We start from the raw sequence: 25,417 nt of genomic DNA on the forward strand, positions 1-25,417 counted from the left end.
AGACATGTTATTTGTATTTTAATAATACTTTCTAGGGAAGTCATCTGTTTTCTAACCTTAGATGATTTTTTCCAATATTTTTCCAAAGTGTTACTTTCCAAATGAATGAAGGAAGAAAAGAAAAATTATAATATCTGAGGTAACAATCAGAACCTCCCTGGGCAGCAGATATTATATCATCTAACATTTACAGATGAGGCTGCTGAAAACCAGAGAAGCAGTTGAAACAAATGCCCAAGCCTTCAAGCCTCAGGCAGTCTCTAACTCCTCAAGGGGTAACCCTGGCTCTGAGTAAGTCCCCACTGCCACATAACCTGCAGCAATTTGAAATTACTGGAGATGTGGGGCTTTATCCATACACCTGTGAGGTTTCACCTGTGAGGTTTAAGCAGATGTGAACCCAAAGTGGAAAGGCCACTGCGTTTCAGGGTGCCTGCAGCCAGCCTCCCCAATCTTCAGGGTGTCAATGCTACAAGGAGTGACTCAGAGCTTTCACCTCTAGCCAAGTAAACTGTGTCCCAGTTACTGTACTCACAGAGTGTTGTCTGAAAAAAGGAGAGACCTGAAAAAAAAACCTGTCTGCCCTTTTTGGCGACACAAGTCCTCATTCAACTTTTAATGGCCTTAGCCATTCTATACGAGTTATGGTGACTTAAACCTTGTTTTGAATGTCAAACTTGATTCCAGTCCTAGATATGGCACCAGGACAAGCCTATTAAAATTTGACTCCGTGTGTTGCAAGAAGTGGACTTGGTATTTGGGGGCCTGAGAGAGTGGAAGATTAAATCAAATCCCTAGGTCGTTGATTACGACACATGCTCTGAATACGGGAAACAGTCCTGGGAAAGATCTCAGACCTTGTTTGCAATGTCCTAAGTCCGTTTAGGGAAGAATGCACCAATCACTTCCCATGCAAACTTCTGCAAAGATACTGTTCCCAGTCTGTGGACAGCCTAGGAATTGAAAAGGAACAAACTCAGTGCAGACTAGGATTGCAGATCCTTTCTGACTTGTCGGAGAAGCCAGGGAAAATAAACAATCCTGGATAATTTAATATTGCAACAAAATTAGCTGTATCTTTTCCTTTTGCACAACATCAAAGCACAGAAGACAAGCTTCTCTTTTTCCTGTGGAAAAGTCAAATAATTTAACAATTCCCAAAGATATCAGTTTCTTTCTGCACCAAGGCTTTCCATAAATTTGGCTGGTCTTTTCAAAGCATGCATACAAAGTGATAGTATTTCATATGCAGGTGTGGCCATCATTATACCAGGGTGTGTGCATAATCACCCTAAAGGTAACAATTTCCATGGAATAAATAGACTAATAGGAATGAAAGAAGACAAGAAGACGCCCTAGTAATAGAATTTTTATTGGCTCTTTCTTGCACTCCCTTTCTTGATAGAAAAACGTCTGCCTAATCTCAGGACAGATTTAGCTCTGTGGTCTTGTTTGTAATCCTACGACACCCCTCCCTGCCCCAGCCAGCCTGGTCAGATCCAGCCAATTTAGGAAAAGAGCTTGTTTTAGGAAAGGAGATTTCTTTCTGGCTGCCTTCTCAGAGCCAGGGGAGCCAGGAGATTCCTGCCGCTGTGGCCCATACATTTGGAGGGAAACCCTTGACAAACCATTACCAAACAGCGGAGCTTCCCGATGACCTAGGAGGCTTTCCTGAGTCTCCAACACCCGCCCAGAGTTTCGGAAAGTGTAAAGGCAGTGAAATGGCAGCTGAGAATTACTGAGTGTGAGGTAAAGAATGAATTCTTGCCATGTTAATATCCGTCATTAAAGGGATGATTTATGTTTTCCAGAAATGGTCGTTTGGAAAGATCTGATGTTCAGCAGTCTTTGGCCCCAGCTGACGCTCATCCTGCATTATAAGACATCACCTCAGAGACACGGCAGCTCCTGACTTAACAGAGAATAGTGTGTGCTTAAAAGTTTTTGGTGTGTATATATTTAAAAAGTTGAAAAAACAGCAAAGTCCTTGCTGGATTAGGGGTGCTATACCAGAAGCCAGTGACTGGCAATGAACAGTTAGGCTCAGGCTTGGTTTACAAGGTGAGTTTTGCTGATTTTCCTTTAGGTTTCAGCTTGAATGTCTTCCCTCGGAGACGTATTTACTGCTCATCGAATTAGAACTAGTCCTCTCTTGATTCAATATTTTTTCTTCATAGCAGATAAGAGCCTATTTTCTTTGTCTTTTAAATGATTTCTGGCTCTAGAATGCAAATGAGACCCGTGAAAATAGGAGCTGCAGACAGTCTTGTCCATAGTTTTATCCCCAATACCCAGCAGACACCTCCTGCATACACAGACAGCAGGCAACACAAATAGTTGTTAAACTCATGGTCAAAATGAGGCTGACTCTGGGGTAGGACGTGAAGGCATACCTTTATAATAGCATGTCTTGAAAGGAAAGCTGAAAACAGGAAGATGTGAGATGAGTTCTTTTCTAAAGTGAAGATTTGGTTGTCTCACTAATAGGGGATAAAACTTAATAAGTGTAACACATTTATTTAAATCTGACAATTTAGTATAGAGGGATATACTTGAGGGTGAATTCATTATACTATCTCTTTGGGGTGGATGTACAGAGTTACAGAAAATTCGTGGCAACATGTCCATTCCCTTTGGCACTGAACACAGGCCACATAGGGCCTAGTGTGTGCAGGACACCGTGACAAGGGCCTAGCGTGTGCAGGACACCCTGCCAGAATGTTGTCAGTGAGGCACGCCCATTTTGCGTAATTTCCCCATCCAAGTGAGAGATGGAGTTTCTGTTAACGGTAAGGGTTTAGAACACAAGGAAACCATGCGTTATCTTTCAGGGTCTCTCTCTCCTAGTATATCAGTGAACCAAGGGCAAGCAAGCATAACTGCTTGACCTGAGGCAATTTCAACAATTGCCTGAGGAAAAACAATTATTCATAGAGCCCATAGCACATATCAGGCATCTTTCACCCTTATCATAATCAGAATCTTCATGAAGATGCGCAGGGTAGGTGCTGTCTCCATTTCTTGAGGGAGAAACTGAGTGTCAGTGCTATTGGCTCAAAGCCTCGGGGTGCTGAAGTGAAGGCTCCCTGCCCCCGCAACTTTGATGAGCGATCAGGACAAAGGCACAGAGGCACCTGGGAGAGGCACCTCCTTCCTGGGTGTTAGGCAGAGTGAGTGGGGGGGTCCCCATGAACAAGAGTGCCCGCACAGGGTGCCTGGAGTGTTTGGTTTGGTTTTGAATTTTTGCAGTTGTACTAGGAGCCAGGTGGCCTGCATTTTAATTCTAGTTTTACTGTTAACTAATGCAATCCCAAGAAGCAAATGTGGAATCGAACATTCAGAGAGTGTGCAGAAGGTTAGGGTACTGAACTGGAAACTCTCTATTTTCCAATCCATAAAATGGACACTTGTGCCTGTTCCTGGTGCTGGGATCAGGCTCAAATTAAAACAGCGGGGGCAAAAGTGCTTGGAAAAGCATCGCGTTTTTTCCAATGGAGGATTGTTTTTTCTTCCATGGACGAAATTTTCCACGTTAACTGAGACACAAATAATTAAGTTTTCAGCCATTATTCTCGCAGGAGATCAAAGGTTGGCTTCTGCAGTTTCAAATTTGAAAAAAGCCACTTTCTCATCTAGTACCCTTTTATTTGCACTTTCTGATTGTCTAATGAATACATGTCAGCAATTTCTTTGCATTAGAGCTGTTGCATTTGTTTTCTTCTGGTGGCCTTTTAGAGCTAATTGTGTTTAAGGGGGGAAATCAGATGTTTAGAAAGCTCACTGGCCTGGACTCGTTAATGAGCCCTTCTTATTCCACTGTAGCCCATAGACGAGTAGTAAGCACGTCATTTCTGCCCCCCACCCCTTACTTTTAAAAAACTTTGACAAAGACCGAGCTGTAGGTCCACACTATAGCTCACCACCAGCCTGCATCAATTTGACTAATGGTGTGCACTTTGTTTTCAGATTCTCTTAATACTTTAAGCACTTAACTGGAGTCTCCGTGCCTTCCACGCTCTAACCTGTGGTTTCAGGCAGAAGCAGCCCCCTGACATTTAGTGCCTTGTCTGTGAGTTGATAAGGCTGCCTGGAGTCTCTCGGCTCCTTTAAGTGCCAAATGTCAAGCTGGAACTGGGTGCCTCCTACTGAACAATGTGGGTTGTTTTAAAATGATCACTTAATACAAAGAGGTTTCCAAGCACACTAATGCTACGGGTATTTAAACAGGGGAATGGGGTGTCTTTAAAATGCCTTTTTAGTTGGCAACTTAATAATCTCCCTCTTGTTCAAATATTATTTACACCACAGTACATCTGATACTCTCCGAAAGTTAAACAAGCCATTCAGGAAAATGGGATTGAGTTGTGACAAGCTGAATAGAGCCCCTAAAAGGCCTGGAGCTCGTGTTTTTATATATGGTAAGATACACCTCCGCAACGCTTTTGTCGGTCCTGCTCAGGAGACACTGAGGAATTTTACCTGTAGATTCACAGGAAAATGAGACACATCCAATTGCAACTATTAGGCTAGACTTTGGATATAGAAAGAGCAATTTCTGCATAAAATTCATTTCTTTTTTTCCCCTCCCCTTAGTGCTCTGGAAATCAAGAGCTAGAGGAATGACCACTCTATGTGAATGGTCCATTGGATGCCTCCCCTACCCCCCAAAAATGGTGCAGAGAGAAGCCCAGGAATACTTCTGCTCCTGAAGCCTGGTGGCATTTAAGGAGGAGCTGTGGCCCCCAGGGCAGTGACTTGCCCGGGCCTGGAGCCTCACTGTGTGAAGTTCATGGACAGTTGCTGCATCCCCACCCTCTGGCTGTGGTGGTCACCTCGTACAACTGCTGCTAGTGACAACTTTCCACATACATGTCTTTCCTATTTTCCCCTTGAACTACATTCATTCTCAACCACGCAGTGACTCCTATCTTTAGTCCTTGACTTTAATGTCTCTAATAAGGTCGGAATATCAGAATCTAAGACCTTTCATTCAGATACTCTGGGAGATTCTTAAATTGTGAACCTAAATATCCTCTCCTTCTCTCTCTCTCACTCTCTCTCTCTCTCTCTCTCTCTGACACACACACACACATACACACACACACACACATGCCCACCACATACATCTATTTCATCTGAGAAGAGAAACAGTCTTATGACATGTATTCTCTGGCTAGGGCTTCTCAGCATGTAAGATATTAAGAAAAAAAGTGAAAAATCTCTTTGGAAAGTCTACCTATTAGACTTTCTATAGGCGAAACCGCTGGTAACTGATGGTGTGAGGTAAGAGAGGTGGGGAAAATGGAAGAGCTGTGAACCAGAAGATAGGCACTCAGCCTCAGGCTGGGCCTTCCCAAAAGCTCGGCCCTAGACTTAGAGGTATTTGTTTTCTTCGGTCAAATAAGGACCACACAAATCCCTCTGTCCAGATGCCTGGTGTCACTGAGAACAAAAGCGGGCAGAGTAGTGCACTGTCCTTCAAGACTCAAAATGTGTCACCCTTTGGATCCTCCTTCCCACGTGGATTACTCCAACAACCCTTGGCGACCAGCAGGTTGTGTGGATGGAGAACTCTTAGGCACACCCAGGATGGCCTGTGAATGTTACTGTCACCAATAACAACTCTGTCAGAAAGACTCCCCTTAAGCGTTGGAGTGTTTTCATACAGGGCCTCTCACCTGAGCCCCACAGTCAGGGCCCTCTGGCCAAAACAAAAGATCTACCTTCACTATTTTTATGTCCCAAGTGAGCCTCACATTCTCAAGGTTAAGGGGTGTGAGCCTGGACCCCTCCTGGCTCTCAGCCTGGGTCCCTTCCTTCACATCCATGACTGGACGAGGACTTGCAAGCGACTTGGAGTGTGCAGCCCCGCCCCCTAGCTCCTCAGGCCAGGGCTCAGGGTCACTTTCGTGGCTCAGCAAGATAAAGGGACATATCAGTGGTCCCAAGGAGCAGAGTGCTGGTTTCGTTGCTAAGATCAAGGCCTGGGATTCCTTGCTTCTAGGCTTCTGGTCTTTCAAGCTCAATATACAATGAGGTCTGTCCAGAAAAAACTCCAGCTGTTGTTAATATAACGAGAATGGTTTACATGACATTGATGTAACCTGGCAGCCAAGGAGAGTGGACTGGAATGCACATGTATAAACAATGATGAATTCACTTTACTAGTCAGGGAGGGCAGTAGATGCTGTAGTGAGCATGTGTACTGTGTGGCTGTCACACTCAAAATGACTGAGCGAGTAGAGCAATGAATCTGTATCAGATTTTGTGTTAAGCTTGAACATTCCTCTGCAGAAACTACTTGGATGATTCAGAAGGCTTTTAGGGACAATGCAATGAGTGCAGCATAAATAAATGTGGCATAAATGCTTCAAAGATGGTTGAGAATCTGTTGAAAATGATCCACATTCTGGAAGGCCTGCAACAACAGAACACCTGAAAATGTTGAATGTGTACAGGCCAATCAACAAAGATTGGTGACTGACAGTAGGGGAACTAGAAGCTGATCTGGGGATTCCAAAAATTACTGTGTCTAGTATTTTGACACAGGGTCTTGGCATGAAAGGTGTGGTGGCAAAATTTGTTCTGTGGCTTCTGGTACCAGAGCAAAAGGAACATTGTGCTGCAGTTGCTAATGAGTTAATTCAGACCACTACCAATGAACCAGATTTCCTCAAGGAGGTTATAGCTTTGGAGGGAACTGAGGTGTCATTGTCCTATGTACAATGTTGCTTGTATACTGTACCTTCTTCAATAAATGTCTCTATTTTTCATATTATGTGGCTTGATAGTTCCTGGACAGACTTTGTGTAGCATCACTGTAGACACTGTAGTGAGAGTGTGAAGTCCCTGTGGCCTCAATTTCATCACCAGGAAGCTGGGACAAACACTGAATTAGTAATGGGAGGGAAAGCAGTGTTCTGTCAGGAAAGAGGGCAATTTTCTACTTGTTGGCACCTAGCAGAGGCCTCCAGCGGTGGCTGGCAGCCTTTGAAAATCCTTCCCAGATGCTGGCATGAGAATTGCCAGGCCTATGTGGAAGTCATTTGATCTTGGGGGAAGCTGGGGAGCCATTATGAAAGCAGTTTCAACAATCCTGATGGCACCAGATCTGTTTCCAGTTTACAAACCAGGTAGGAGCAAACCCTACAGGCACTGCCTTCTCATGGTGGGAACTGCTGCCCTGGAATCTCACGGAAATGGTGTGTGGTGTCAGCCTCCGTCCTTCCACCCTGAAGATGCAAGATGACAGTCCTTGTTCTGCATCTACACCTGGGCACACACCAGTGCCCACACTATGAAGCAGCAGCCCAGGCTTGACTCTGTTCTGCTGCCCACATCTGTATCCCGTCCATTGATGCTGCCCAGGGAATATTGCTTCAATCCACACTTCTTCGGTCTCAACGTATCAAAGAGCAGATACTTGAGTCCCTTTTGTTCCATGCCCCAGAGCCATGGCCTGCCTGGGCCTGCCTGGTCCAGCCCAGCCCTGTCCAGCGGCCTGGGAATGTAGATGGTGAGCATGCAAGGGTCACCATGGTGGGTCCAGGTCACCATTTATGATTGAAAATCAACTCTGCTCAACTCGTTGAAGCACATTTCTGTGTGAAGCATTAACATAGGGCGACTTTTAATATTAAGATGCAAGAAAAGATTCTATGAACATGGTTAAAAATTCCAGCATCATTGATTCATTGCCCTGATGATTCTCCTTGGCCCTGAAACTTGTTTTGCCCTCACTTGGGCAAATAGCTCTAACTCTAAGTAGGGTAGGCGTCACTTTCCATTCATTCTATCTCCTTGGTGTCAGCCTAGGCACCAGAGAGGCACAATGTCTCTTTCATAATTTTCTCCAGTGGCCCAATGCTGCCAGCAAGAAAAATTATAGCCTCTCCCATCACTAAATCCAAGAGTCTGGTCCAATGACCTTTGCTTGGAGACTCAATTTCTCACCACTGCACCAAAAAATCCAGCAAAGGGCTTTGATCATGAAAAGCATTAAAAGAAAACAACACATAAAACAAACAAACAAGTCAGCCCAGCCCAGCCTGGGTAAAGGGCGTCTCCTTTCATGTGGTTTCCTTTGCGCCCGCATGCTGTGACAGGTTCAGGATGTCTCCGACTGCAGAACACTGAGATCTGATGTCTGAAGAGAGTGAAGCCGACTGCCTGGCACAGAACTGGATTCAGAAGCCGCTGCAGGGCCCCAGCCCTTGCCTGGCAGCCCGCCTCACCCCACCCGCTGCCCCGGCTGGCAGCTCCCTTTCCTTCGAGCTCATCATTACAGGATGGTTCCTGTGGCACATTCAAGTGACTGTCCCAGAGCAGAGCAAAGGTGGGACTGAGTGGGGTGTGTGCCAGCAGGACAGAGTGCTGTGAGTGCCCACGAATGTCCCCTTATACCTTTGCAGCTGCTGTGTCTTGTGTGTCCCTTCTCTGCTCTCTGCTTCAGACCTGTTTTCCTCAGAGATGTTCACAGCAGGGACTTCAGATGGGTTGATCAAGGGTTTCCAGGAGCCTGAGCCAAAAGTGGCAAGGATAAGTGGGGACTCCACCAAATTTTACAGTCCTCAAATTGAGGAAGATTTTGAACTGGTGTCTCGTTCTATGACAAGTGTGTGTGGTAGCATGTAAGTGCAAAAACTTCCCTAAACAGGGGACACACACTACTGCTTAGATACACATATGAGAACATGATGTCCCAAATGGAAGATAAGCATTTGTCCTTTCTTGCCACCCTGTTTATCATTAACTTGAGGTACCTCGGGCATGGCATGTGTGTCAGGTAGATGCCCCCCGTGGGGTGGCAGAGCAGCTTTGTTGCCCATGAGACCAGGACCCCTTCTTTCACAAACACGAACCTCCTACAGACTCTCAAATGTTGGAAGGAACCCTTCAGCAGAAGGAGGTCCTACCTGAGCAGGTGGAGACATGAGTCAATGGGACGAGAGTTATTGTTGGTGTTTTCCCACCTGAGTCCCCAGACCCTTGAGTCCTGGGGAGGGGCCAGTTACAAAAATGTTCTAAGCCAATGACCATGCCAGTCAGGTGTGGGAAGCCATGGTCCAACCTGGACCAATGGGTTAGACATACTCACTTAGGTCCGTAGCACAACTTAGAGTGAAAGAACATTAAAGTGGGACTTGGCTGCAGAGGCCACAAAGACTCTTAACAATGGAATTAATGCCAAGCATCCCCACATCCCAGGAGACTGTAAAGCTGCATGAGGGGAAAATGAACTCTAGCCCATGAAAGACAAGGAACTATCTTCCTCTCCCAAGAGCTGGGAGAGGAAGATCTTTACACAGAAAAGTACTGGTGTTTTAATGCAAACCCCCAACTGGGTGAAAAGAAGGAGGACTTCCCCTCAAATCAAGGCAAGTGATGGGGCTGGGCCTCAAGAGGACTCTGTGAAGATGGATGTGTGTCCTCTGAAATTTGGAGGATAGATATTTAATTCTCTCCATCGGTCAAGTGTGAGGGACCATAGCTTTGCCCAACAGCACCAAGAGTTGATTTCACTGGGATGTGAGTGTACTTCCATTATCAACATGGCAAAATCACCTTTTTTTTTCCCATGGATCTAATGGGCCATCTTGAAAGGAATCTGTCTTAGAAGAAAAATTCTAATGGAGGGGTAAAGGGACACAGGAAAGCAGTGGAAATCCAGAAATTCGGGGCCTGCTTGCATCAGGGAGTCGGAGGTGGAGGCCCCCAGCCAGAGAAAGGGTGTGCTGTATGCATCTGCTCACTGGGAGCCCCAGGGCCAGAGGAGACCTGCAAGTGGGACTGCCCTAAGCCTAATCCTCTCATTCTTGGCCCAGCCAGGGAGGGGGCCAGAAACAGGGGCTACTGAGAGAGGACGAATGGAAGATCAATAGCAGAGACTTAAAGAAACCAGCCATCCCCACCTCCCTCCCTGCAGGCTTTATGAGGGGAAACACTTTAACTTTCAATAAAGTTTGGGTTTTGATAACTACAGAAATCTGAATATTTTAGTTGCTGAAATGAGAGTGTTCATGGGACTAAAGTGCTTGGAAAAGCTATGAGATATGTTTAAGATTTCATCTAGGGACATTAAAGAACTAATCTTCAGAAAGACTTTAATAAAAACACTTGGGGAATTTTTTTTCTTTTTGCACCCAGTTAAGTTCTGCTTCTTCTATAAAATACTTACATTCTGAAAAGAAATCCTCTCATCTGATCTTCACAGTGATCATCCTGACCAATAAAAGAAAAAGAAAGTGGCCACATTAGTTTGTTAGAGTTGCCATGGCAATGTATCCCAGGATGGGGACTTCAACAGTAGACATATGTTGTCTCACAGTTTTGGAGGTTGGAAAGGTGTCTGCAGGCTTGGTTTCTTCTGAGGCCTCTCTCCTTGGCTTGCAGATGGCTGTCTTTTCCCTGTGTCTTAGAAGTTTTCTTTATGTCTATGCCTACAATTAAATTTCCTTTTCTTTTTTTAAAGATTTTATTTATTTATTTTCAGAGAAAGAGAGGGAGAGAAACATCACTGTGTGGTTGCCTCTCATGCATTCCAAGCTGGGGATCTGTCCAGCAACCCAGGCATGTGCCCTGACTGGGAATCGAACCAGCAACCCTTTGGTTTGCAGGCCGGCACTCAATCCACTGAGCCACACCAGCCAGGGCACTTTCTTCCTCTTATAGGGACACCAATCACACTGAATTAGGGCCTACCTCATGACCTCATTTTAACCTGATTACCTCTTTGAAAACCCTATGTCCAAATACAAATACTCTCTCCATCGCTATTTCCATTTCTCAATGGAAAAATTTTTTGATGATTTTACTAGCCCTTCAACTAAATTTTTTGAAAAGTTAGAAATACAATTCATAAAAATACAGAATGAGTACATTTAAAAATGTATTAATTCATTAATAAAGAAATCAGTAAAATGATAAAGTGAATTCCAAGAGCACTTTGAAGATCAGGACTTTTATATATATATTGAAAAAAAGTTAGGATAAGATTGCTAGGTTAAATACAAAACTGGTTGATGTCCTAGGGGCAGGTAAAACTGTAATCTTTGGGATTATCTCATTCCTGTGCAGAAATCTACAAGTTAACATGCAACTTTACAGTGTCTGTGTTTTAATCATATAATAAATAGCAAAGTCAAACACAGGTACATTTTCCTAGATAGTTACATGATCTGCAAGAAAGCTCATAAAATGTGCTCCAGTATGAAAATGAAGAGACACATCACCTCCATTCATCCTATGCCCAAATTTTTGATAATGTGTCTGGGCATTCAATGTGGATGGCTCCTTCCAACACTGGCACCTCTCAGTCCTCTGTCTTCATCTCCTTTGATGACCTCACTCCCCATTTTACCCCTGTTTTACCTCCCAACTGTTCTTGTCTCCCAGACCACATCATAATCACTGCAGCCTCTCCATAATCTCAGTCGCAAGCATCCCATTTTCAAACCACTGTCTCCTATTTTTCCAACGCATTCCCTCTAGTTTTCTAACTTCAATTTTGCAGCTACAGTAGGAACTATAATCCATTGGTCCCATCACCTCTGCATGTCTCTTCTCACCCTCTTGTCCTCACATACCTCTTTATCCAGTTTAAGTCCCATGGTCAATCAGTATATGCACTCCCTTTTAGAGACACTCAAATGCTTTGCTCATTCATTGCTTTGTCCCACTCCCCTGCTTAAAAACACAACTACAATGGACAAAGCTCTTCTCCTACTTTGTGCCTGTCTCTATGCAGCTAAATACTGCTGGCAAAAGTAGCAGTATATTGACTTCTCTCACTTGAAATTCATGATCACTAACCTCATGTGGACTCTTAGTGTTGCTAGCTAATCAAACTACATTTCTCACCCATGTCCATTCTTACTCCCATTTTCCTAAATCAGGGATTGGTGAGCTTCTTCTGTAACAAGACAGGTAGTAAATGTTTTCGGCTTTGGAGGCCATTACATCTATCTGACAACTACTCAGCTTTGCAGCCACATTGTGGAAGCAGCCACAAACCATGCAGAAGTGAATAGAGGTGGCTGGAAATTTGCTGTCTGTGCTTTAGGTAACAAAAGCATTTCTTCTCTCTCTTCAAACTTCCAACACCTCCTCCACCATTCCCACTCTCCACTGAAGTCCTATTTTACTGAGAAAGAGACACAAGCAGAAAAGAAAGTCCATGAACTCTCATCACCATATGGACCCACCTACATGCTCCTGTATCCGTTTGCCTCCTCTCTGGTTCCTGTGGATGCACCGATTTGCTCAGGTAAAGGACAGCCCCTCCACCAGGCACAGCACCCCCATTACTCTTCTGGACTCCTGGATATTTCTGCAATGCTTGTGTGATTTCTCTTTTCCTCACCAGTTCCCCCTCCCTATTGAGTTGTCCCTGTCAACACACAAATATAATCATATATCTCAACTTCTTGGCTTTTCTTTCCCTTCTAGCTACTGTCTCATTTCTCTCCTTTTCTTTGAAGCAAAAATTGATGATCTCATGTATTTTACTGTCTGATTTCTATCCTCTGGTTCTCCTATCAAACCACTGTGACCACATTGTTACCCTATCTATCACTTGAGTGAAACTACTCTGTCAGAGATCCTCTGTGGCTCCACGTTGCCAGGCCCAATGGTCACTGTCTGTTCTCGGTTCACTCAATCTACCATGACACCGGCACTAAATGTGTTTTGTTTTTCACTTGGCTTCCAGAACATGAGACCCTTGGGTTTCTTCTTGTCTTTTTGGCTGCTTCTGTGAACATTCCAGGCATCTTCCCACTTCAGAGCCTTTGCTCTTGCTCTCTGCTCCCAGTGCTACTGCCCAGGTAACACAGGCTTCTCTCCTTCACGCTCTGTTACTAGAATGTAACCTTCGCTCTGTCACCTTCTTAATGGCTTGTTGTGGCCACTGACCCAAAATCACAACTTCTGCTTTCCCAGCACTTCCTAGTCCCCCTCTATGCTTTACTTTTTACTTAATACTTAGCTCCATCTAACACACTATTTTATATATTAATCATGCCATGCTTCCCTCATTAGTGTCTGCCTCCAAGAATGTGAAATATTTAACTATATCTTGCATAGGCTTTGTAAAGATCAAATGAAGGAGATCTTTGTAAAAATATCGAGACAGAAGACTTGTTATGACAGCTGTTGGTATACTGGGGAAACTGAAGAAAGACCAGGTCAGTCAATGGGCTTCTTCTTTAACTTTTTATTTAATAAATTAGCAAGTAACTGGACTCTTTTCAAATATATTCACCTAAGGGGTTGCAGACTTATTTTTATTGTATCTTCTGATTCTTTGAGTCTTTAAAATTCTTCCAAATTTCAGGTTAGCAAGTATGAGACTCCTCTGTTCAGACTCTTTCTGGGAATTGAAGTGTGATTCCTGTGGCTCGTTTTTTGAAATCATATTCTAGACAAGAACTTGGCTTCCAAGTCCTTCCATGCAATTCTAGAATCATCTTTCTATGGCTTCAAAAACCTTATTCAGTGCTCATAAACTCTGTCCATGGATATTTAAATTTTCCACAAGGAAAATTTAATTCAAATGGGCTATGTCTGTTTATGTAACATGTCCATCTCAGAATAGGTTTCTCTTCCTTCTGAGTTTGTTTTGGGGCATGGATATGAGGTTCTGGCTGGTTCCTCTACAGCGAGCCCATTTTCCAGGGCCATTTTTGTTGGCAGAGACTTTGTTATGCCAGTCTCAATGGACTGACGAAATTGTGTTGAAAATAATCTTGAAAGGTAATCAATAATGCAGGTCTGACTTTCTGTAGATCAGTTTTCTCACTCCCCATCTAGCAATCCAGCCTGTCACCCATAACTTGACACCAGTAAACATTTTTTTTGTCCTGGTAAAAGGAGGAGCCCAGGCAGCAGAAAAGGGAAAAAAAGGCTGACTTCAAGCAGGGGTAGCAAACAGATTTTCACTCAAATATCAGAAAGAAGGGCATAGGTTCCATGGGAAATGAAAGCCTGCCTTTGTGAGTGTGGTGTGACCTCTCCAGGAGGCCAGCTGCGTGGCCTGTCCCCAGCTGGGCCATATCCTCCCCCTCCGTCCTGGCCCTGCTTGGTCCTGGTGCTGAGGACAACCTCCTGGAGCAGTAGCACCTGTGGTGTGAGTTGGGTCTACGGGGACGCAACCCACCAATCAATTCAGTGAAAGGATTACTCAGAGTGGTTGTGTGATGATGACGAGGACGATGATGATTTGGGCCCAATGAACCCTTTGGTTGGCTGCATTTTTTCAGTTTTCAATAATTGCCAGCAGTGATTTTTCTGAAAATTCTAACACCAATTTTCTTTTTGTTCTTTTTTTCTTAAACTTATTGGGGTTTTATTAATATTGGTTAATAAAGGTTTATGGGTGTTGGGTGCACAATTTCTATAAAACACCATCCTGTATACTGTATTGTGTGTTCAGCACCCCAAGACAAGTTTCCTTCCATCACTATTTACCCCCTCATACCATTTTCTGATGAAACAAAGATGGTCCTTCAGTTGAGCCCTGTTAGAACCTGTTAACAGAGTGATAAGTTCTCCAGGTTTTCTTTAACCTGGCCACCTAATAAAAGGTTATAACATGCCATTTGTGAGTAACAGGTTTGCCTACCAGATTCTGAAAATGGAATGTATTTCTTAGGGTTCTGCATCAGCAACAGAAGGCAATGATGCTCAACTCAAAAGGAAAGTATTAGGCAGGTCCTGCGCCAGTGAGGGACCAGGGGTCGAGGACCCAGGACTGGGAGCACGCAGAAACAAAAGGGGCTCCGGAGGGATAAGAAGCGGGAAGCGGAACAATCTCATGATCCAAACAATCTGGTGCGGAGGTCACAACAACCATAAATGGCCCCTCACATTCTTTTCTTTCTCTGTCACTCCTGGAGTCTAAAGCCACAGTAGTCTCCTTTGGTAAACACTGAAACATGTTTGTGTGGGAGAGGGCGAGAGGAAGAACCTGGATCTCTCAGATTTTGATAATAGAAGAAGTACTTTACCATCAATATTCCACCCCCTAGAGGAGTGTTGTTAGGAAAATGAGTGGATGCTGGCTGCCCAATATAATGCTTCATGCTACAGCACACTATAGGACCAAGACCTTGAGGGTACAAATCCCTTATATTGTTAAAGCAGAACTATAAACCTACATACATTAATTCCTAGTAATGCCCTACAGATAATGAATGCATTTTAAATACTTAACAATATTAGCAACCTATTGCTATATAACAAAATTACCCCCAAACTTTGTAACTAAAGCAACACGTATTTATGATCACAGTTTTCATGGGTCAGCAGTCCAGGTGTGGCTTAGTGAGGGGTTCAGCTTCTGGGTCTCTCCCAAGGCTGCAATCATAGTATGGGCCCGGACTGGGGAAAGGTCAGTTTCCAAGTTCACTGACTTGGGTGTTGGTGTGATTCCATTTCTTGGGGACTGAAAAAACTAAGGCTCTCAGTCCTTGCTGATGTTGACTGGAGGCCATGCTCAGTTGTTTGCCGCACGGGCCTCTCCAACATGTCAACTGGCTTCATCAAATCCATCAAGAGAGTCTCTGAGCAAGACAGGAGTCACGGTCTTTTGTAACCTCATCACAAAAGTGATAGTCCCTCCGTGGTGCTGTAAACTATTGGTTGGAAGCAAATTACCCAAGGAGAGGAGATTACCAAGGATGTGAATATCAGGAATGGATTTGAGGCCACCTTAGAGGCTGCCTGGCACATAAACACAGCCATTGTGTTATATTAAATGGTATTAAGCAGATGAACGTCTGTCAGTAAATTCATGAACTGCTCTGGGTTTGTGTGCAGATGTTTGAATCCCACATCAGCCACAGGAGTCAGGAGACAGTCTCCAGCAGTGGGAACAGGCAGTTCTTAGAGCGATAAGGAAGTTTGACCAGAATACTAATTCCCCTCAGGGCTTTAACCTCTACTGGCCTCCAGAACCACCAAGAAGCTCAGCCTATACAGCTACCAAAGCCTTGAAACCCCAGGGTCTTTCCTGGAAACTTGAGTTCAACTATGTCCTTTGAGCCCACATTTCTTCCATATTTGCTTAAGTAATACACAAGCTCCTTCAGTTATCTCACTTCTCCTGCACTTTTATATTCGTGCTCTTCTACCCTTTCTCTGCCATGCCCCAACCTCCCTCCATTCCCACCTCTGTACCTCTCTTCTTTGCAAATCTAAGCTCCATGGTAAACAAATTATTATCCTTAGTGTTCTCCCAGATATGGGCTATGTCTGGAATGCTCTTTTCTCCCCAGAGTAGCTCATTCTGCTACTCTCAGCGTAATTAGCATTGTCACAGGAAAGCTTCCCATGACTGTCAGGCCAAGTTAGATAGGTTCTCATGTTTTGTATATAATCATACTGCACACTAAGAGTATTTTTCTTATTCCACTAGCCACAACTCTAATGTCTACTTTGGTTATTTTGGGGACTTCATCAGTGCTTTCCCTGGACTGTAAATCCATGAGAACAGGAACTGTATGGACTTCACTGATCATTGCATTGCTGTCTGGCACAGTGGTCTCAGAAATCACAGGAGGATGGAGCATTGTCTCTTTTCTTATACTAAACAAATATTTTAGTGTTCCATTCCCCTTCCTGTATTTGAGAAAACTGTTTTTTTTCTGTAAGGCCCCAGTTACCCAGCAAACCACTAGGGAGAAAGATACTTATTTTCGTGAGAGCCAGGAGCCAGCAGGGCTTTTTATTTCCCACCTCCCTGCAGAAGTGCCCCCAACGTCATCACTCATCCACATCCATGGGAAAAGCACCAATCCTCTGAAACTCTTGTAGTCCACCAACACCACCATTCTTAACCTCTCCTGGCTGTAATCTTTGGGCTTCTTAGTCACTTGCTTTTAGTCATCAAACTCTTTATCACTTCACATCATTGTCTTCTCCTGTACCCCAAATGCTGCACTCAGTACTGTCAGGACTTCTATATTCACTTACCCAGCAGGCCTGGCACCTCAGAGGAGAAGGACAAAGCAGATCTGCAGAGGCCACGTGGAACACCCAGCACCTCAGCTCATGCACCCTTGACCTCTCCTACTCCAACAATGGCCACCTTCCCTCCAACTCATCCGACAGCACTCATGGCCACCCCGGATGTTCTAATCACCTAGAACTCTTCTGTTACTGAAACCTCAAACTTGTCTTTCTCCACTTTGTTTATCACCACCCTTGCACTTCTGGTCTGATTACTTCCAGACTGTCACACTCTCTTCTTTGATCTCATTAAAGTATCCAATCTCTTGCACCTTTGTTGCAACAGAAATTCATTTTATTCATTTATTTTATCTATTCCATCTATAGTGGATCACTCGGTGAGGGCTCTACAGTCAGACACCATCAATCTGAATCTACCTAACATGACTGACAGCTTTGTGACTTAAGATATTTAACTTCCCTGAGTTGCTACTTTTTTATCTGAAGGTGAAGACAACAAAATTATGGGTTTCATAGAATTGTTGAGGATTAAATGAAATAATAATGAATGCAAAGAACTTAGTGGAATAATGAACGTTTAATAAGTGTGAAATAAAGTGTGTTGTTACTGGTCAGAATGGTAGTGGTGGTCAGTTTCTCATCAATATCCTCTACCCACTTTCTCCACATACCTAATGCAATCTGTGTCTGCATCCTGTCTCCTCTCACTTATCAAGGCTTTGCTCCAACAAATATCTCCTCTTTTAGCCATATACTCTCTACATGATTCTGAGCATATAGCATGGTCCAATCTCACCTAAATTAAAGAAAAAAGGAAACTTTCCTCAACTCCACATCTCTTTTATCTTTTAAAAAATTTTAATAAAAATTCTTGACTGTTTTTGTCTTAATTATTCAATTGAAATTACTTTTACTGAAATCACCACCCTCTTCCCAGCTTTCTAGAAAGGGCAGCCTTTCCTCGGCCATTCGATAGATCTGGGGGCCACAATGTCCCAGGGTGATGGAGACCACTCTCCTTACATCTGTGACAGAGACGATCTGCTCCAAAGTGGTGGTGACTTTCTCCATAGGGAAACCTACAAACAACTGACATCTTTTAAAGAAGATAGATTTCTCTCCCTCTCTCCCTTCCTGCCCCCGCCACACACCCCTTTGCCCAGTCCTTGAATCACTGTAGTATAACAGCATCGGGACACTTTTTTCCCCCTTCTTCCACCTGACAGGGCATTTCTTGATATTTACTTTGACTCAGTTGAGTGCTTGTGTGTGTGTGTGTGTGTGTGTGTGTGTGTGTGTGTGTGTGTGCACGTTAGGAGGTGGGAAGGAGGACAGGGACAGGACCCCAGCCTTGCTGTAGCAGAACTGCTCTCAGTCAACCATAAAGATGGCATAACTACCCCACCCGCCTTATTGAAATCTTACTCTGCCCCCCTTGAAATCTTTCCCAGACATTCTGGCCTGTGCTTACCTTGCTTTACAATCACAGGATGGGAAGGAGGCACCCAGGTCAGAAGCTGACTGTGGTCACATTTTTTATTTTGTGCCCAGACAGTGAGCCCTTTGAGAAGGAACCATACCCTCCGCTTTTTGCCCTTTCAGCCCTGCACTCCGCACCAAGCACAGCAGAGGCTTAATTAAAATTTGCTGATAGATTAATTGCATCTGTTACCTGGTCCCGTTGTAAGAGCTGAAGCCTGTCTCTCTGAGGCCTTACCCTCCAGCTTTGGAAGTCGTCCTAGCTAGAGACCAAAAGAGGAAGCTGAAGCCTTAGACCCAGAAACACCTGCAAATCTCCCCATTGTCATGGTCAAAGATAGAGGGGACTGAGGCTTTCCCATTCTTTTTCCCAGATCCACGCTCTTGGGCCTTCACACTGCTCCTGGCTCACCCATCTTGTGGCCTATGCTTCTCTCAGCCTCAGGTGCTAATACCCTTCCTGACTGTCTCCAGACACTGTGGCTTCTATATTCAGTCAACCTCTCCTCCTCCCTTTCCCACCTGAGCCTTCTAGAGGGTAAGAACTGGGGGCAGGAGCTTCCTTCATGTGGCACAAAGACTCTGGATTGGGGATCAGGAGACCCAAGGCCTGGCCCTGGGTCTGATACCAGACTCAGAGACTTGTTCCTGCCCCCACCCCACTCCCCTACTCCTTTCCAATGAATAGCGTCCGGATCTGCACTTAGGCTGTGGGAACGGGAAAGGACCTAAAGTCCAGCCCCATGTTGCCTGAGATTTTTGCAAATCGTTGGTCCCCGTCCCTGCTCCTGGAGATTTGGGTCTAGTGGGCCAGGGGAGGAGCCTGGAATGTGTGCAGATACGGACAGACCGTCTTATCAGGAAAGTCTGGGAACCCTGGTTTGGATGACTCTGCAGTCATGCCCAGCTCTGACAGGGCCCCGCTCAGGTGCCCTAAAACAGCCCTTTACCACAGCAGTCAGGGTCACACCTGCACAGTTTTTACATGTTTATATACCCCGCAAAATTGATTGCTTCATATTTTTCTTCAAGTTATCCTGCATGAAAAAAATGTTCTTTAACTTGCTATCTGTAAAATCATGGCTTAGAGGTACTATTTCTCTTTCATATATATTAATATGAACATATAATTCAAGTTAAAAATGTTCATTCCTATACCAACAAAAATGACTTCAAGCATCATCCCACCAGAATGTGTATTTTGAATAAGAGTTTAAAATACTGGTTAGTGTTCTAAGAACAGTTAATTTAGTTGGCATCCCCTTTTCACCCTGCAATCAGGATGCTGCAGTCTATAATCCAGGCTGGATAGGGGGTGGGACAGGGATGGGGAGGGGGGCTGTGGGTGGGCGGCGAGGTCTGGGCAGTTTCCAGAAGCTTTGTGCTCTGCGCTCAGGGCCCTTATCTCTGAATTAAATGTTCAGCAGGAATGAGGCTGACACAGAAAAGCTCCGTTTAATCACAATCCCTAGTGGAGTTCTTGGTGCTATTACTCTGAGAAAAGAGCAATGCACACTGACCGTGGCATTATAGAGCAGAGCTCCCGGTAGTACCGAATCCCTGTGTCCTTCCCACTTCCACACACATGCACACATGCACACACAAACACACACACAGGGGCCTGTTTGCAAAAGAAATCCCAGTTAAGGTAAGCACGATACCTTAAAAGCCAAGCCTTATCTCTGCTCCCCATCGGGCTCCCTTGAAAGAGCCCGCTGTCTGGCTAGTAGTTCTCCAGGAATCTGTTTTCTTTGTGGCAGCTGCTGAACCTAATGAATCAAGCCAATAAACCATTTTGACAGCATCTGCTTTTTTTATTCCTCCCCCTCTCCAATCCCAGCCCCAATCCAAAAGCCTCAGACACAATCCCCTCCTGCCCCCACCCAGCAAGGCAGTTTCTGTAACTTGTTAATGGTGCCATTCTTCAACAAATGAAGGCCTTGGCAGGGGCCCAGAGGCCAGGGGTCAGTTCTGCTTTCCAATCTACACATTGACCAAGGTCTTCACAAAACTTGGGCACCCCTGCCTAATGACGGACAGGGTGCCTGGCAGGACTGGCTGCCGCAGATATGTCCTCCCATTGTTGGTCACCACCTCTGATATTCAACCACTTGTCTCTTGAGCCATGTTTCAGTCTTTGGTGTTTTCTATGAAAAACTTAACCCCCAGAGAGACGTACCTCAACCTAACACGGAGCAGGGTGAGTCAGTACCCTGCTAAATCACAGGGACAGAAGGAACTGTGTTTCTTGGAGGGCAGGTGGAGCCCGGGAAGGGAGCGAGGTGAGGGGTTCTGGTGGCCAGCCTGGGCTAGGCAAGCACCACCTGGCAGTGACACCACAAATGGATGGTCTGTGTGAGGACGGCCTGAGGCCTGTGGGGAAGAAGGAGCCGCTAACTTCACAGGCTTCTGTGTCTATTTTTAAATGTGGAGAAAATATGAAGTTTTGGTCATTGCTATTGAGGTGGATTCTGCAATTTCTAAGACAGTCTTTCTGCAAGATACTAAGACAAGTAATGAACGTTATTCATATTCCATGGAGGAACTTATAGACTGGTATTGCAAAAGACAGGTATACCCCCGAAAAATGGAAGAAAGGAAGGAAGGATGGCATGAAAGCAGGAAGGGAGGGAGGGAGGAAGGAAAGAAGGCAGGGAGGACCAAAAAAAGAAAAAGGAAAACACATCTTGACTCAAGGTTCAAACTCAGTTATACCACGACCAAGACAGAGATGCCCCGGGAATTCAGAGGAGGGAACCACTGCTTCTATCCACTAGGGATGAGATGAAGCAAAGCTTCCAGGGAAGACTGACAGATTTGCTCTGTCTATCCAGCTTCTTCAATTAATTTTCTAATTTTCTATATACAATTATCTATCATTTATCTCTATCTATCTACCTATCTACCTGTTTATCTATCTTTCTCAGTAACTCTGACCATGCCCTTTTCTGACTCTCTAAAGTAAGTACCTGCCCACTAAAGTCCTGCCTTTAGAAATATTAAATTAAGTAAGCAAGGAGGACATTAGATTGAACTGGTTCTAACACCTTAGCAGCCTACATAAGCAAACTAAAACCTAAGCCTGTAAATCCCTCAAGGTTAAGAAATCAAAATCAAAGGACAACCAGTTACAAATGACCACCTAAGCATTTCCCATATAATGCAACCACTTAAGCTATAGCCCATCAGATAATATCCTGGTTTCGCTTTTGCCTCTTTTCTGTAAAAGTCTATGTTCTAGCTCTTTCTTGTCAGTGGAGCACTCCTAATAATTTCTGGTTTGCCACTGCCCAAATAAATTCAAGTCAATTTTTGCTCAAATAAACTCTTAAAAATTTTAATATGCCTCAGTTTGTCTTTTAACACTATGTAAGGCCTCTTTCTCCTGCTAGATGTGGCTTCTAGGCCTTACTCCATCCTAATTTTCAGTATTTCTCCTGTCTGGCATTACAACCAAATGCACCCACCGTCTTCAGCCATTTTAACCACCTGAGAGACACACCTGTAGTCACTCTGTTCCCATCACTAAGATTCCACTTTATGATTTGCCGAAAACCATCCCCAGCTTATTTACAATTCAGCTCAGTGGCCAACTTCACCTTGAACACTTCTCCAAGACTCCCCAGCCAACAGAGTTCTGTTGTTGCACTTAAACTTTATTAAAAATGTTTTTGTGGAGTGTGTTTTCCCTGCCACACTAAAGCCTTTCAAGAGAAGGAGTTGTGATTTTCCTGGGGTTCTCTGTCCTGTAACCCACACAGAGCCTGATGTCTAGCAGATGCCTTATGTATAATGGACACTTAATATGGGTTTGTTGTTTTAAATAGGAAATCTCCCCAGAAAACTAGGCAGTCTTATGTTTCTATAACAGTAATAAAGAAATACTCTTTGGGGGGATTCTTATTTAATGTGGAGGCCGCATCTTCAGTGGAGTTTTGGGACCCTGGGAACGGAGGGCACAGCCCATGGCAAGAGACTCCTTAAAGAGTCTGTGAGTGACAGCTGCTGGCCTGGGGGCTAGATGTCTAGGCTGTAAGAATAAGGAGTAGTCACACAGTGCCCTTCCACGTGTAGGTCTACCAGATGCTGGTTGGGCAGGTTATCAGGCCCAGGGTAAGCAAGACAAGGGAGGAAAGGGAAGGAGTAGTACCTATCCTTGACTTTGAGGTAGGCCCCGTCTAGTACCAATCCTACCGGGGCCCTGTTCTCCAGGCATCATTAGGGCTCCTGCCACATCCCAGCAAGCACAGTACCAGGTGCATGGTGGGCAGCCAAGTAGTATAGATTAAACATATGAATGGGCTTGATGTGTGGAGTAAACCCATAGGTCAGGGCTTCTCCCTTTATCTATGCCCAGACTGTTGGCACTGTCTCCACAGGAAGAGTTGGCTATGGCCGTTACCAAGTTAGTAAAACCACAGAGATCCTGGCTTGTGTTCACTAACATGGGCTTCTAGCAGCATTTCCCCTCAGAACATAATACTCCAATGCAGAATATGGCAATTCACACAATAATGCCCACAAAGTAAAGGGCCTTTTATCTGCCTTGTACTCACCTAGATATTCACAGGAGAGGTGCTGACGTGTGGCATGTCACTAATTCTGAAATAGTAGTACATTTGTGCCCCGACTGAGCAGTGTCCAGCGTTGGCTGTCATCATTATATTTGTCATAAAATAGTTAAGCCAAGATCATGTTCCTGGAACCTGAGAAGTCACTAGGCTTGGAGTAGGAGCAGAAGTTGAGCTCGAAGAGGGGACATAATGTTCACAGGGAAGTACAGTCGATAGTAAACTGGAAGATAACCATCAACATGCCATTTGGGAAGATTTTAAATGTACAAGTTGAATGAAAAAGGCTTCAAGAGAGAATGGTTCATCAGGCCCTAGGGTTGGTAGGAAGCAGAAAAGGAGAGGTAAGATCAGGTTGAGAGGTATGTTTGTGCAGGGTTCACATCCCAGTATTATAATGTAACTGAAAAAGCAAGTAAGATTTCATATGAGTCAGCTTTACTGCCACCATGGTTAGACTTCACCTGCCGTGGTGGCCCCTCCTGAGAGGAGCAGCAGAGTGACACAGCTGGGCACGTGGGCAGAGCTGTTGAGATTATTTGCAGTATTCTGCGGACCATGAGTGCACTAGGCTATGAGCGCAGGAGCAGGACGAATGAGCCCAGTTGACTTTAATCTCCAGCTTCAGAGATGAGCAAGGGTTTTTGTCAGTTTGAATTCAGAGAGGCCTCAGTCCTGGTGTTTATTTTGAATTAAGAACTAAAAGGATGTGTGCGTTTGCTAGGATTGCTATAACAAAATACAAAAAGCTGTGTGGTTTAAACAAAAGCAATGCATTTTCTAACAGTTCTTGAGCTTACAAGTCCAAGGTAAAGGAGTGGGCAGGTTCAATTTCTTCCAAGACCATCTGTCTTGGCTGGCAGATGTCCTCACCTGGTCTTCCTCTGTGTGCGTGTGCCTCTGGTATCTCTCTTTGTGCCCTAATCTCTTCTCCTTATAAGGATGCAAGTCATATTGGATTAAGGCCCAAGTAAATGGCCTCATCTTAATGCAGGCACCTCTTTACAGGCCTTGTCTCCAAATACAGTCACATTCTGAGGTATTGGGTGTTAGGGCTTCAGCACATGAATTTTAGGAGGGCACTGTTGAGTCCATAAAAGTAGGGAAAACTGGGCGACATGAGGTGGACAATTATTTTCCCTTAGACATGTCCTCATTGTCCTGCTTCTCTGTAAGCATCTTCCCCGGGCTGTGGAGAGACACTGCTTTTGTTTTCTGATGTGCTCACCCGAGACTCTGATCCTGCCTCATGATTTTGGGAAAGTTCCAAACAATCTCCCTGACTTGCAGCAGAAAAAAAAACAGTGCAATATAAATATTGTGCATATTCAGCATGACATGTAAATATTTTATGGAATCTAAAGTAAATAATGTATATATTTGAAATGTCAGTGTAAATATTTTATAGGCTGCAGTATGACTGGCAAGTGTAGGATCTGGTAGAATGGGAGCTCTGCACAGGACCAGCGGCAGGCGAGGCCAAGGTCAAAGGAAATCAGAATAGGACTACCTGTTGTTCACATATCAGAAAGCATCTCTCTTTCTTCCTCTGCCTTGCACTGCCTTGAACACACAACTCGTTCTCAGGTGAGTTATCCACAGCAACTCAGGACCAACTCCTCTCACCTGTGAACCTTTCCGAAAGGGAACAGGACTAGGTCAAGAGCAACATGTAAAACCCTAAAGGACCAGCAAAGTAATATTTATTCATTTGATTATTGTCTGTCTCATGTACAGAATGTAAATTCCAGGGAGGATGACTTTTTCTTATCACTATATCCCCAGGGCTGAGAAGCACAAGACATACTAGGCAGAAGTGAGGTAAAAATTCAGTCAATTTAGGATGTTTCTTAAATGAAAAACTGGTGAGATTTGATGCCAAATTGATTATTGGTTCCAGCGCACAAGTTTCCAAAAACTGTAATTCCAGCTTCACTCTGAAAGAGTCAACATTTTAAATTTGTAAGTCATGCATATCTTGAGTATGAGTTTATTCACATTGATTTATAGAAACAAGATTAAGTTAGGGGGAAGAGGGGGGGTTGTGGCTGTTCATTTGGAATTAGAAGGTATTTTGGATCTTGGGCCCAAGGTGGGTGCCACTGTAGTGGGGAGCTGTCTAGGAGCCTTAAAAGTAAAGAGAAGCATGTTGCAAGTGGGGATGGAGGAAGAAAAGTCAGAAAAGAGCGTGGAGGGGTGAGAGTGGAGAAGGTACTAGAGGATCTTCACTACTTTCTGAAGTTAGTACAGGAAGTGACTCTTTACAAGCCTAACCATGAGTAAGTCTTTCAAAATTCAATATAACTAACAATTGTTACACACTAAGTAGCTAGAATTCTTACTGCATTCAGAATGCAACCAGCAACAGCATTCATAGCAAACACTTACATATTACTCAC

General features: G+C 44.3%; 1 long non-coding RNA gene across 1 annotated transcript; it reads right to left on the reverse strand.

The window, feature by feature from the left end:
* Positions 1 to 5,449: 5,449 nt before the first annotated feature.
* LOC118990460 (uncharacterized) lies at positions 5,450 to 25,373 on the reverse strand. The gene is made up of 3 exons (XR_005067227.1): positions 25,361 to 25,373; positions 12,200 to 12,203; positions 5,450 to 6,213 (listed from the first exon to the last, which is right to left on the reverse strand). It is a non-coding gene; the product is annotated as an uncharacterized LOC118990460 (long non-coding RNA).
* Between the last annotated feature and the right edge of the window lie 44 nt (positions 25,374 to 25,417).

Source organism: Sturnira hondurensis, unplaced genomic scaffold (assembly GCF_014824575.4).
Source record: "Sturnira hondurensis isolate 20B ecotype Veracruz unplaced genomic scaffold, ASM1482457v3 Scaffold0007036, whole genome shotgun sequence".
NCBI classification, from domain to species: domain Eukaryota; kingdom Metazoa; phylum Chordata; class Mammalia; order Chiroptera; family Phyllostomidae; genus Sturnira; species Sturnira hondurensis.